Source organism: Lygodium microphyllum, chromosome 18, assembly GCF_053477565.2.
Source record: "Lygodium microphyllum isolate KBCC chromosome 18, Lygodium_microphyllum_v1.1.10, whole genome shotgun sequence".
NCBI lineage: Eukaryota > Viridiplantae > Streptophyta > Polypodiopsida > Schizaeales > Lygodiaceae > Lygodium > Lygodium microphyllum.
In genome coordinates, this window is record NC_141152.1 from 34,731,962 (window position 1) to 34,743,681 (window position 11,720).

General features: G+C 39.3%; 1 long non-coding RNA gene across 1 annotated transcript; it reads left to right on the plus strand.

Moving 5' to 3' along the window:
* The first annotated feature begins 507 nt into the window (after positions 1-507).
* On the plus strand, positions 508-1,620 carry LOC148020746 (uncharacterized). Its single transcript, XR_015694749.1, has 2 exons — positions 508-842; positions 930-1,620. It is a non-coding gene; the product is annotated as an uncharacterized LOC148020746 (long non-coding RNA).
* Positions 1,621-11,720: the final 10,100 nt, after the last annotated feature.

Sequence of the window (11,720 nt, forward strand, 5' to 3'; positions counted from 1 at the left end):
AAAGCTGCATTAGTTACCCAACAGCTCCAGCCAGCGTGAAAGCACCACCGATCTCTCCCGCCCAACCTCCAACTCCATGTATTGATCAAAAGAAGCCATCGGCCGGCGAGGTGGTGAATATTGCATTAGCCAGCTGGTGAATATTGCATTAACAGGCAGCTGAGGCATATTCAGAGGATGATGACACGTCGCAACGGAAATGCCTTACTATTTAACCGTAGACATGTTCCTTATGGGACTAGATGTCTATATATATATATAAGGGACAAAAAGATGATCTCGTACCTGAGCAGTGAGGTGGCATATATATATATACAAAAAGATATATACATAAGGGACGAAAAGAATAGCTTGTACCTGAGGTGGCATATACCGATGGGTCCCGAGAGGTCATATTAGTTAACCTCTGTCTCTGACGGATCTCTCTGGTCGAAAGATACATGGGACTCGCATTGCATAGAATAATAAATTAAAAAACGCTTGAAAACTCGCTGGGGTAAAGGTGTGCGCCTCGGCCCTCCACTCAGACTGTCCGCCTACACCAATATCTGGCCTTTAAGCTTGCATTTTTAATCTCATCCACTTTAGAGGTCAGGACTTCACTATTTTCATTTATGGACCCCCCAAAAAAAAACATCCTTCTCAAGCATCCTTTCTCATCAGCACTTTTCTGGCAAGAAAGGCTAGGTTCTGACAGGAGCCTTTCTTCTCGAGGAAATAGCTTGTTTTCTGATGTTACCACTGATACCTGGAAGATGCACAAGCTTTCTGGTTGCCACGAGCCTAAATGCGAAGGGAAGATCTCTGCGCATGATTCTGGTATTATATTCCAGTGCTTCTCGGTAAGTTGGAAAACATTTCGTGTTTGAGTTGCACTATATGCTAATGGTGATGCCCAGAGGTAATTGAATGTGCGATCGAGGAGGCAGGTAAATGCGGCTCTTGCAGATGGATGACCCTAATATCTGTGGAGAGACATTCAGTGCTGGCAGACTTGGCATTTGCAGCAGTGGCTGGTTCGACTGTTTTGCCCACTCGGCTTGTTTGATCTCCCCCCTCTCGACTTTTTTACCCACTCGGTTTGCTTAACCTCCCCCCTTTGTTGATAAGATTCCTTGTGAGAACAGAGTGCATAAAATCACATTGTGTTCAGGAATGGTGCAAAGTTGCCAAAATTTTAAGGCATCCCTTGCGAGATGGCAGAAAATGTATCTCTTGAGTGAAACCCCTGCTAGTCAAGCAAGTGTTTGCTAGCTCCTGGTCACACAGTTCTCTCTTATTTTGAAATGGACCAGTATGTTGTGCATGGTAACATTTGTTGGAAAATGTCGCAATAAGTACTCTGCCTTGCGCTCAATAGGCATACTCTTTGCATGTTTTACATCATGCCTTTTCAAGAGTTTGGTTGAGTGATCTGGATAACTTTTTTCTATGCCAACAACGTACAATCCTAAATTTAACAATTGACCAAACTCAGCCAATTAGATCTTTTGTGCTTTTTGGGCACAATTTGGAGTTGAGAGACATCTTAATGCAAGCTAGGTGACTATGCACACACCCTACAAGGGTTGGGTTGATATAATTGCCAATAACTAACTTAAGGATAGTGTCATTTGTCTCCATGAATTATGACCATTTGTATATTTTCTTTTTCCTTTTTTTCCCTTTTTCATAATGTGCATCATATAAAGATCAAAGTAAGTAAAGCTTACAACATTAGATGATGTGTCGAGGCTCAAGCTTTACGTTCCATCTTCCTATGAAAACGCCAAAAAATCCAATTTTTACGTTTCAGATGATTCAAGATCATAAGCACCTCCTACTTAAAGTCTTCCAAGATTACAATCAGGTTTTAGGGTAGAGCGAGTTTTAAAATTACAGCATTTCTACAAGACCATATGAATCTCAAGGTAGCATCCACAATATTGTCGCATAGTATAACATGCACGGGGAGGTTCATGAATGTCGCTCGCCACAGGGACGCTTTGCAAGATGGGAGCAAAGATGAACTTGAGTATTCAATTCAGGATAAATTTTTTATGCACATTTGATTGAATACAAATGAAAAGGTGAAAAGGGGGAAACATGAATTTCCAACTTTACAATATTCCGATTTATCAAATTCTTGATTTGATGCATTCAAGGAACAAGTTTCATATATCTTTCACAAAAGCTATTCAAAGCTTCTTGCTTACAAGAGAGGATAATTTGTTATTGTTAAGCACGAAAGTGGGGCAATTAAAGTGATGGAGCTTCCAAATAAGGTCCCAAAGGAAGAGATAAAGCCTTTTTCTTGAAGACAAATTGATCACAACTTTTCCTTAGATCTCCCTCTTTAGTGATAAGTCTCTCGAAGTCACCACCTTGCAATACAATTTTGTAATAAATCCATCTTTAAAACTCATTGTATCTCCCTCGTCAATTGCAGGACTCAACACCGACTGAGTGAAGTCACTTGAAAAGTTCTCCAATGCTAATGAATGTTCTTCATATTCAATTTGATGGTGTTTAAGAAGACTACTGAGATACTAGATTGAAGCTTCTTAGCATTGAAGAAGACAATTGAGCTGCTGATGTTGATAACAACAAGAAGGTATGAGCACACACCATCTAATTTCTTTCAAGATAAGCCAGCAGGTGTGCTCATAAATGGTCCACTTCGACCCAAGATATCTTCGAGTGATGGAGCTAGTGAGAGAATAAAGTGGGGTGTCTCTGGAACACAATATTAGGGAGTTTGGGAATCTCCCAATTCCCATTTTTTGATTACTAAAAAGGTGGCACATGGATAACATGTCAAGATTGTGGGAGAGAAGGAAGGAGTCTTACTTGTAGCTTTCTTGCTTGCACAATGGGGGAATACACACAGAGGTGGAGGCTGAAAACAGTTTTCCTCTTCTTAGTTGTGTAAGCCAAAAGAACTCTAGTACAAAGAAATAGAAGAACCCTATATATGGGTCTCAAACCAAACTCAACTAACTAAGGTGGCATACTAACTGAGCCACGAACTAGAGTAGATAAGGATAGCTGTTATCTAGCTATTATTCATGGGCGGTGTACCAACCGCATTTGCAACTAACAAGTCGGTGACATAAATGCACAACGGTCACCCTGGCATATCACGAGTGGAGCTCCAAATCTCAACATAACATGCCCATAAATTTCTCAAATCCGTATGATCTGACCTATCATTGGAAAGCGCTTGAAAAATGGAATCTATTGAGCTATAGAGTGCTCAATTTAGAGTTATAGTGTTCAAGTTATGGCAAATCCAAAGATTTGGCCATGTGTCCCAAACTTATGGAAAATTTCCATATTCCCCAATATGGTGTTCTAGTGGAGTGAGCAATAATAGAGCATCATCTGGTCCTCAAGCTGCATCGAGTGAGAATGGTGGTAGGAGTTCTAGACTTGTCAACCGGAAGAGTACAACAAAGAGCGCACTTTGTTGTCGTATTTGTCACCTTCTGTTGCCGCAAGCAAGTCAGTCCCTTTCTTGTACTGCATCGCCTCGACTTCTTCTTCATCACTCGTCTGCGTCGTCTTGCAAAGCTTGGAAGTTCTTCCTCTTCATCTTTGTCACCCTCCGTAGCTTTGTTGCCAGCTTCTTACAATTGTGTTTATTGATGTTGTCGTGTTCATTGATGCCATCGACTTCATCTTCAGAACTCGCCTTCGTCACCTTCAACTTTACTCATTCTTGCAGCTTCTTAATCGTCCCCTATTATGCTCCCCCCTCCTCCTTTTATAATCAGCACCACCACCCCTAAGTATTAAAGCTCATGGCTTTTCCACACAAAAAGCTTCAGAAAAGCATCGTATTATAACATCAATGATGATGCCTTGTTGTGTTCTCTGTCTTCGTCTGTAAGTTGGTTTCCCTCCTCCTCAGATCTCAGCCCTGCCAGCGCCACTTTAATTTATTGTGGAAAAGCTTTAAAAAAAAGCTTTGGATATCACAATTAAATAACAACCATTTCGGCTAACCACGATGTGTCTTACGAAGGTCCCCTCAGGAATTGGCATAACGGCGTAATTTTGCTTGCTTGCCATATGACAAGGATATCCTCTTTAGCATTCCTAACATAAACAAGGTCGCCTCTTTTGTTGAAACTAGCAGTTGAAGGACAAAATTGAGGGTTCCCATTGATAGGCTTATTGCATGCCAGAATAGCAGCATTTGATCCTCTTGAAAGAGAAATTGGGAGTGTATATGTGCTATCAAAGTCAAAATCTACAAGAACGAGGGCATTAGACATGGGGCTTGCAGGGCATAGTGAAGGAGCAGTTACACCTAGATGAGTCGAGCTAGAAGTGTGATCTATTGTAAACTTCAACTTATATCCTTGACGTAGCCCATGCTTGTAGACAAAGGCTCATTGGCATTTTCCTTATAGCAATTGTTTCTCCTTCTTTCGCGTTTATAAGAGTATGTACAACTGTCACAATTCAGTATCCTCAATGTTATCTCTGGAAAAATGACGGGATCTTGCAAGGAAATCATATGAAAGTCAAAAGGTAGTTTCCTGAAAGAGGAAATAACTTTGTGTGGCCTCATTTTTGTAATGAATAGTAATCTTATCCTTAGAAGTTTACAAGACCCATAACAATGCTTTTATCAAAATCTCAACCATCTCTGTCACAATAGGAACTAGAGCTGAATGAAGCATTATTATGCCTCTCTCCACATAACCAGTCCTTCTTATCAACAATAAGTTACAATCCAAAACCTCCTACATGTAAAGCATTATGTTGCAGTGGTGTTGGCCTGAAGTCAATGTACAAAACATTGCTTGGTTGTTTGTGCAAATAGCATATCCATTATTGGGGCTATAGAAACATTTCTAGTCTTCTCCTTGTCAAGGAAAAAATCCATGTTCCTTAATGTCCTTGAGTCTTCAAAATGGATACCTTCATATGAGTTTGTTTTCCCATGCATTGTGCCCTATCGAGAATATGCTTTGGAAGAGAACTTCGTGCCCAATCATTCATGCATTTTGCAAATTAAAATCCATGCTATGCAATCAATCAAGCGTTCTTTACAAGAAAAAAATTTAATGCATTGAAGAAATTGTGCCTAGCCTAACTACAAGTGCTTGTGCGTCATGCAAATGCAAACACAAAAGAAACACACAACGGAAAATAAACTCCTAATGACGCTGACTAATGTGATTAATTCCTTGGAAAAAAAGCTCACCCTCATATTTGCAGTGGTGGACGTGCAGTGTCACAACATTCGCCCCCTCCAAACATGCACATCCTTCTGATGGGCCACATCTACCCATCCTCATCACCGCCAAGCTCAATGGTCAATGCATTCTCTTCATCTTCTGTAAAAGCATATGCAATGTCAACATCTTCATCTTCATCATCTCCTGGCTCAAGTCCATCATAAATCTCATCATTCAACTCCTCAACTACATAGGCCACATCATCTCTTGTCTTGAAGAGTTTGATTCTCTCCCCTGCAATTGGAATTCATAATGCCACACCATCAAGCTCTATCAAGGAATATGTAGCATTTTCATGGAGATGTTTCACTAAATAGATCCCAAACCATCATTTCAAAACCTTGTGAATAGCACTATACTGGTTGTCTAGACTGTTGTCATAGACCAACACCCAATCTCCTTTCTTAATCTCTTTAGGTCTCAATCTATATTTTCTATCAAAGTGGCCTTTGTTGTGAATCCTGGCCCCTTTGAGTTTTTGAATTGCTCTTTCAATATCTTCATATGTTCTCTCCGACTGACGAACATGAAGAGCTAAAATATCTTCTTTAGTTGTCTCTTCTTACTGCCAATGATGGTAAGGCATTCCAAGTTAGTGTGCAAGTCTCTATAGGCATGATTGGCTTCTGCCCATACATCGACTCAGCTAGCATATAACCTGTAGTCACACTGTGAGTAGTGCGATCATCCCATATAAGGCATAAGGCAACAACCTAAGCCACTACTTGACCCGCCCACCGCATGCTTTGGCCAAGGCTTTCACAATTGACGGATGGCCTCTTTCACTCTTCCCATTGCCTTCTGGATTATATGACAAAGTCAAAGAAAGTTTAATGCCAAGGTGAGAGAAAAACTCCCTAGCCTCATCAGCATCTAACTCACCTCTATCTGCAATACTTTTTCTAATGCATCCATACCTGCAAATAACATCCTCCAATAGAAACTTACAAACCATTGAAGTAGACTTCGTCCATAATGCTCTTCCTTCCACTTGATTTGTGAGATCTTCTCGTGCCAAAAGAATATAGTGCATCTGCCATAAATCAACAGGCATAGTAATCAAATCAAGAACCCACTTGTTATGAATACATAGTGGGTATGTAGGATGAAGCTCATCTCTATGCCTCATTGAAGATAATAACTGACAATTAGGGCATGTCTCAACAAATTGTGAGATATCTTTGTACATGCCTCTCCACCAATAGCGCTCTTTGATCTTCTCATAGGTCACCCAAACAGCTTGATGTCTAGCCCAAAGACTTTCATGAAATTATTTCATGATCCGCACATGTGAAGCTCTATCATAGACAACTCTCAATGGTTGTCCTCCTCGCTTCCATGGATGCTTCCAAAGTAGCCCACTTTGCAAGAAGAAACCGTAAGCTTTTTTTCTGATCTTCTTGAAGTCTGTATTAGTCCATCCATCCTGTCTAGACATGGTACTCAAATAAAAACCAATTTGTAACTACTCTCCTGTATACAAAGACTCATCAAAGCTTTCCAAAGCAGCCACATGACAAATATGATCATCATGCATGGCTGAAAGATCAGCCCCATCATAAGCATCATCAATGCAAAAAAAATCCATACCATCATACCCGCTCGTGAAAGCATATCGGCTATTGGGTTGTCTTTACCTGGTATGTGCATGAACTTAGGATTCATGGATTTTATGTACCCAATCACCCTAAGCATTGCAATATCTAGAGTAAAACAACTTGTGATCATACCTAGAAGAGGCAAACAATCAATCTTGACCACCACAACAATACCAATGAAGTACTCTCTGTCATTCTTGAGAGCCGTGACAACTCCCAAGAGCTCCCTCTTAATCTGTGAATACCTACATTGCTGCTCATTTAGAACTTTCACCCCAAACTGAATAGCATACCTATTCCCATCTGCATCGTCTTGGCCAATAGCCCATCCAATGCCGATAGGACTAGTATCAATAGTAAGAACAATAGGTCTCCCACACTCATAATCTGTCTTTCGAAGAGTTGGAGCAACTCTCAATAATTTCTTCAATTTTTGCATAGCTTTAGTATGTCTCATCTCCCAAGAAAAAAGTTGTCCTTTTCTCAAGAGCTGATAGAGATCATCTACGATATGAGCAAAATGAGGAATCCAAATAAGATAAAACACACAAGCTCCAAGAAACCTGCGAATCTCCGAAGTAGAAGAGCAAGTCTCTGCAATCTTCTCTATGGCATCAACCTTTGTAGAAGAAGGCTTCCTGCCATAATATCCACACATATGTCCAACAATCAAAACTTCTCTGGCTCCAAAAATAGACTTCAACCCTGACAAGGTTAAATTTACTTTCTCTAGCCTGCAAAGAATCCTCTCAACATCTCTAATATGTGAAGCCACAAGAACCTGCATCCATGATCGTCTAAAGAATCATCCTTCTCTTTCTCCAAGCAACCCTTGATAGGTGAGTCATCAATGAAGGGCATGGTAAGCTCATGAATAAAATATTTTAGAAAATTTTTCATCCCATTCATCATATGGGCAACCAAATTAGTAGCTTCTTGTGAAAGTGTACACATTCGAACAAGGCCTAAAGGTGTCTTCATTGTAATCAAATCTCTGCTCTCAAGGGCAAGCTGGAAACTGATCATATTCGGAATAAAGATCACCGAGTGAATAGATAGCATGTCCAGCAAAAGCTTTGGCAAACTCATCCACAATAGGTCCTGCACCAACATTTCAAATAGTGACCTTTTTTACTGGCTATATGTCCTGTATGAATCTGAGTGTCACATTCTTCTTAAGAACTATGAATCATCCATTGGAATATGGAGCTGAAGATGGCTCTAGAATCCCCATCCTGATCTACTCATTCAAAAGCTCTACCAATTTTGGCAAGTGAGCCCTCGGCACAAGAATAGGTCATAGATTCCAAGGGACATGCTGAATGGTAAAAATAACCATAGGCATCACAACCCTAGGATCAACGCATCCAATCTCATGTGGGAAAAAAGCAAAAGCTTTTCCATGTGTGCATAACATCTCTTCAAAACATCTTACCTCTTTTGAAAGCAAAAAATCTTCAGTTCCAATCTTCATCTCTTTCAATGTCTCACATGAAAACTTATGTTCGATACCTATGGGATCTCGTAAAGGAGGTTGCAAAGAAACTCTCCTAACCATCTCATCGCTGTCCAAAGTAGCGGTCTTGCAACTAGTCTAACCTTCTTGTCAATTGTCTTATATTTTTTTTGACCTCTGATTTCATTGCTACAACTTGCAAATTTCAGCCCTTGTTGAAAATACCTTGGTAAATACAAATTTTGTTGTGTATAAACAGCAACATCCAACTCTTTTTGTTGAAATATGTCAGCAAAGAATACTTTTTGCTGAGAATCCTCTACGCCCAAATTTTCTTGAAGCATGAAATCAGTAATTTTGCAATACATCGCCAGAGAATGTACCTATAAGATATATGACAACTCTTGATTGTTAGTATTTAGCAATACCAAAAGATCTTCCATAGTATTCGAGCATGAAAGGCCATCATAGAGACCATCTATCCCGTCTTCTTACTGTAAAACACCTGCAAGCATAAATTATTTTTGTTTTCATTTTACATATTTCCTGGTAGCTCTAGGCATACCAAAAATATGCTGAAAATACAAAGTACTTTCAATGGATACACCATAAACACATGAGAAAAAACTACTACTACCAGGAGGCGAGAGATTTTCCCCCTGACTCGTACCACTATTGTCTCGCAAGACAGTGGTACCTAACAAAAATCTAGCTCTCTTATTGGAAGAGGGGAATCCCTCAAGGAATCTTTATTTTGATGATGGTTGACACAAACTATCATAAACTGAACAGCCCTCTGTCCATCCTTGCTTCAGATTTGTGCATAGGCAGACCCATCGTCTAGAACCTTAGTCTCCATCTGAGACTCAAAAATAAATGATTGCCCAAAAATTAATGGATAAGAACAAGAATTGTGTACAAAGAAATTATAAGACTCACCCATATCTCTAATAGAAATCTTCAAGTTTGGACAAGCAACATACAAATCTCTTGCAATGTTGTTGGCCGCACGCATGCGCCAACCATGATCCACATCAACTGGCCATCTCCTAGTATCATATAAACCTCGCACTATGACATTAATCTTAGAGCCATGATCCAAAAGAGAAACACAAGAAGTCTCCATCTTGCCAAGCTTGACTACAGTCTCTGTAGTCGCACAAGCCCAATGACTACGAGAAAAATGGCTACGAGGCACATCTTCGCTCTCATCATACTATACGAGCTGAAGTAAAGGATGAAGAGACTTATTGGTATGCATACAAAAGCATCTGTAGACTCCTCAATAGTCTCCTCATCAGATTCAATCTCCCCAATTTGCAACCCATAGAGAATATTATCGGCAATAGCTAAAGCCTCTCCATGGGAAATATCCTCTATCGGCTCTTCAATAACCTGTCGTTTTCTTTTAATGATGTTGATGATAACATCATGAAATTATCTTTTGGCAATCCCCAAGACTTCTCCAAGAGTAAATTCAATTTTGTAATTAAGAATTCGATCCTCAAATACCTTTTTCAAGTTTGTGGACATCTCAATGTCGGATATCAGCTTGAATCCATGTTGCTTTTTCGGCTTTTGATCCCTTGTCTTTGGGGCCTTCTGATCTTCTTGTACTTTTGGCTTCTGTACGTCAGCCATACTCTACTCCAGTCTCTTGAAGAAAAAGGTTGAAGAACTAGATCACTCCTCCTAGTTGCCCTCTTCGCTCCTTTAGGCTGATCATTATCTCTTTTTCTCCTCTCTTTAACAAGCGCTTCAAATCCTTGAGATTTCACAATGTAAGCATAGATAGAAAAGACATCAACTCGATCATTCCATCCAGTCTCTTTTCTGATTGTATCTCCTATGGATGAAAGTTTTGATGATGAAGCTTTTCCCTTCTTCTCGGTATGTAGTGCATAGGACCATAAAGGAGATTTATCCTTCGAAAACTACTCCAACTGAAGGCCATAGGCATTAGCTGGTACAATTATATATATCATCTCTCACTTGACTTGGGTCTTACCTATATATACTAACTCTACATCAATATGAATCATTCTTTGGGAGCATGTCTTGTGTATCTCTCTCGTACTCTCTCTCTCTCTCTCTCAACATGGTATCAGAGCTATGGATGCGTAGCAACAACAAGGAAGATAAGTTGTTTCATTGTTTATACTTGATTGAATTCTTTACACAAGTGATGATTTGATACATTAACTTGTTCAAATTATAAGTATTGGTTAATTTTGTCTTTAAAAATAAAACCAGGTCTGGGTGTGTAGCTATAGCTCTCGTCATGCTCTCGAATCCTATCAAAACCGCTTCAATTGGAGTTCTGGATCAAAAGTTATGACAGTTCAAGATTCAAGACAACAATTCTGCTTGAATCTGCGATTCTTTTTTTAAAACTGTAATTCTAATTACAGTTCGTTAATCCCCAATTACAGTTCATTAATCGCTCGTCTTTGTTAATGACGTTGATTACGACAACAAACATCTTGCTTATTTTAGTGATATTTTATTATTGTTCACGTTCTTTGTTCGACCAAAATAGCACTTTTCTTATACGTGACATCTCGTCTTGCACGTTACATCTCTGTATTTCAAGCTTTATTTTTAGTCACTCAATACTTTTCGTCGTTCTTACGTGCATCTCCCTATTTTGATTGTCACGTGTCTCAACTACACTCGTCTTGTTCATGGTTTGTAGATTCTGTGATCTCATCTTATTTGTTTTCTCTCGAGATATAGGCATGGCCAATTGCGTAATTGTTAACCAATATCCGTCTGTCGGCTCCCTTCTTCCAAGGACAAGGCTTTCCTAGGTGGAAAGCAAAGATGATGCTAATTCTTGAAGGTGATGAATTATTTGATATTGTTTTGGGCGACTTGTCTTGTCCAATTCAACCTATTGATATGATGAATGACAATTCTCTGATTACTGATGGCCTGTTATTTCAAAAATGGAAAATTGATCATACTGATTAGATTTGTCGTGACAAAGTGGCTCATCATTATATATTGTCTGCACTTCTTAACTCACTTATGTTGGATATCTTTCATCTGGAAATCTCTCATGCTATTCGGGAGTATCTTATCTCAATGTTTGAGAAGAAATCGGTCACCGAAATTTTATATCTCCAAACTTGTTTGAAGAATCTTCAATAAGGTTGGTACTTCTATGCACTCTCATATCGAGGCTTTTAAAGACATTATCAATCAACTTGGTGCTGCCGGCGCTCCTATTGCTAAAAATTAGATTGTTACTCAACTTGTTCATACCATCAAAGATCCTTTATATGACAATATCATCACTATTTTGTCTAATAAGGATGATATCCACTTTAACAAAGCATGTATATCTCTCATTGAATATTCTCAACGTCATGAGCATCATTTGGAAAAATCTGATGCTATTTTGGTCACTCGCAAAAAAAGGGATTTTGATGC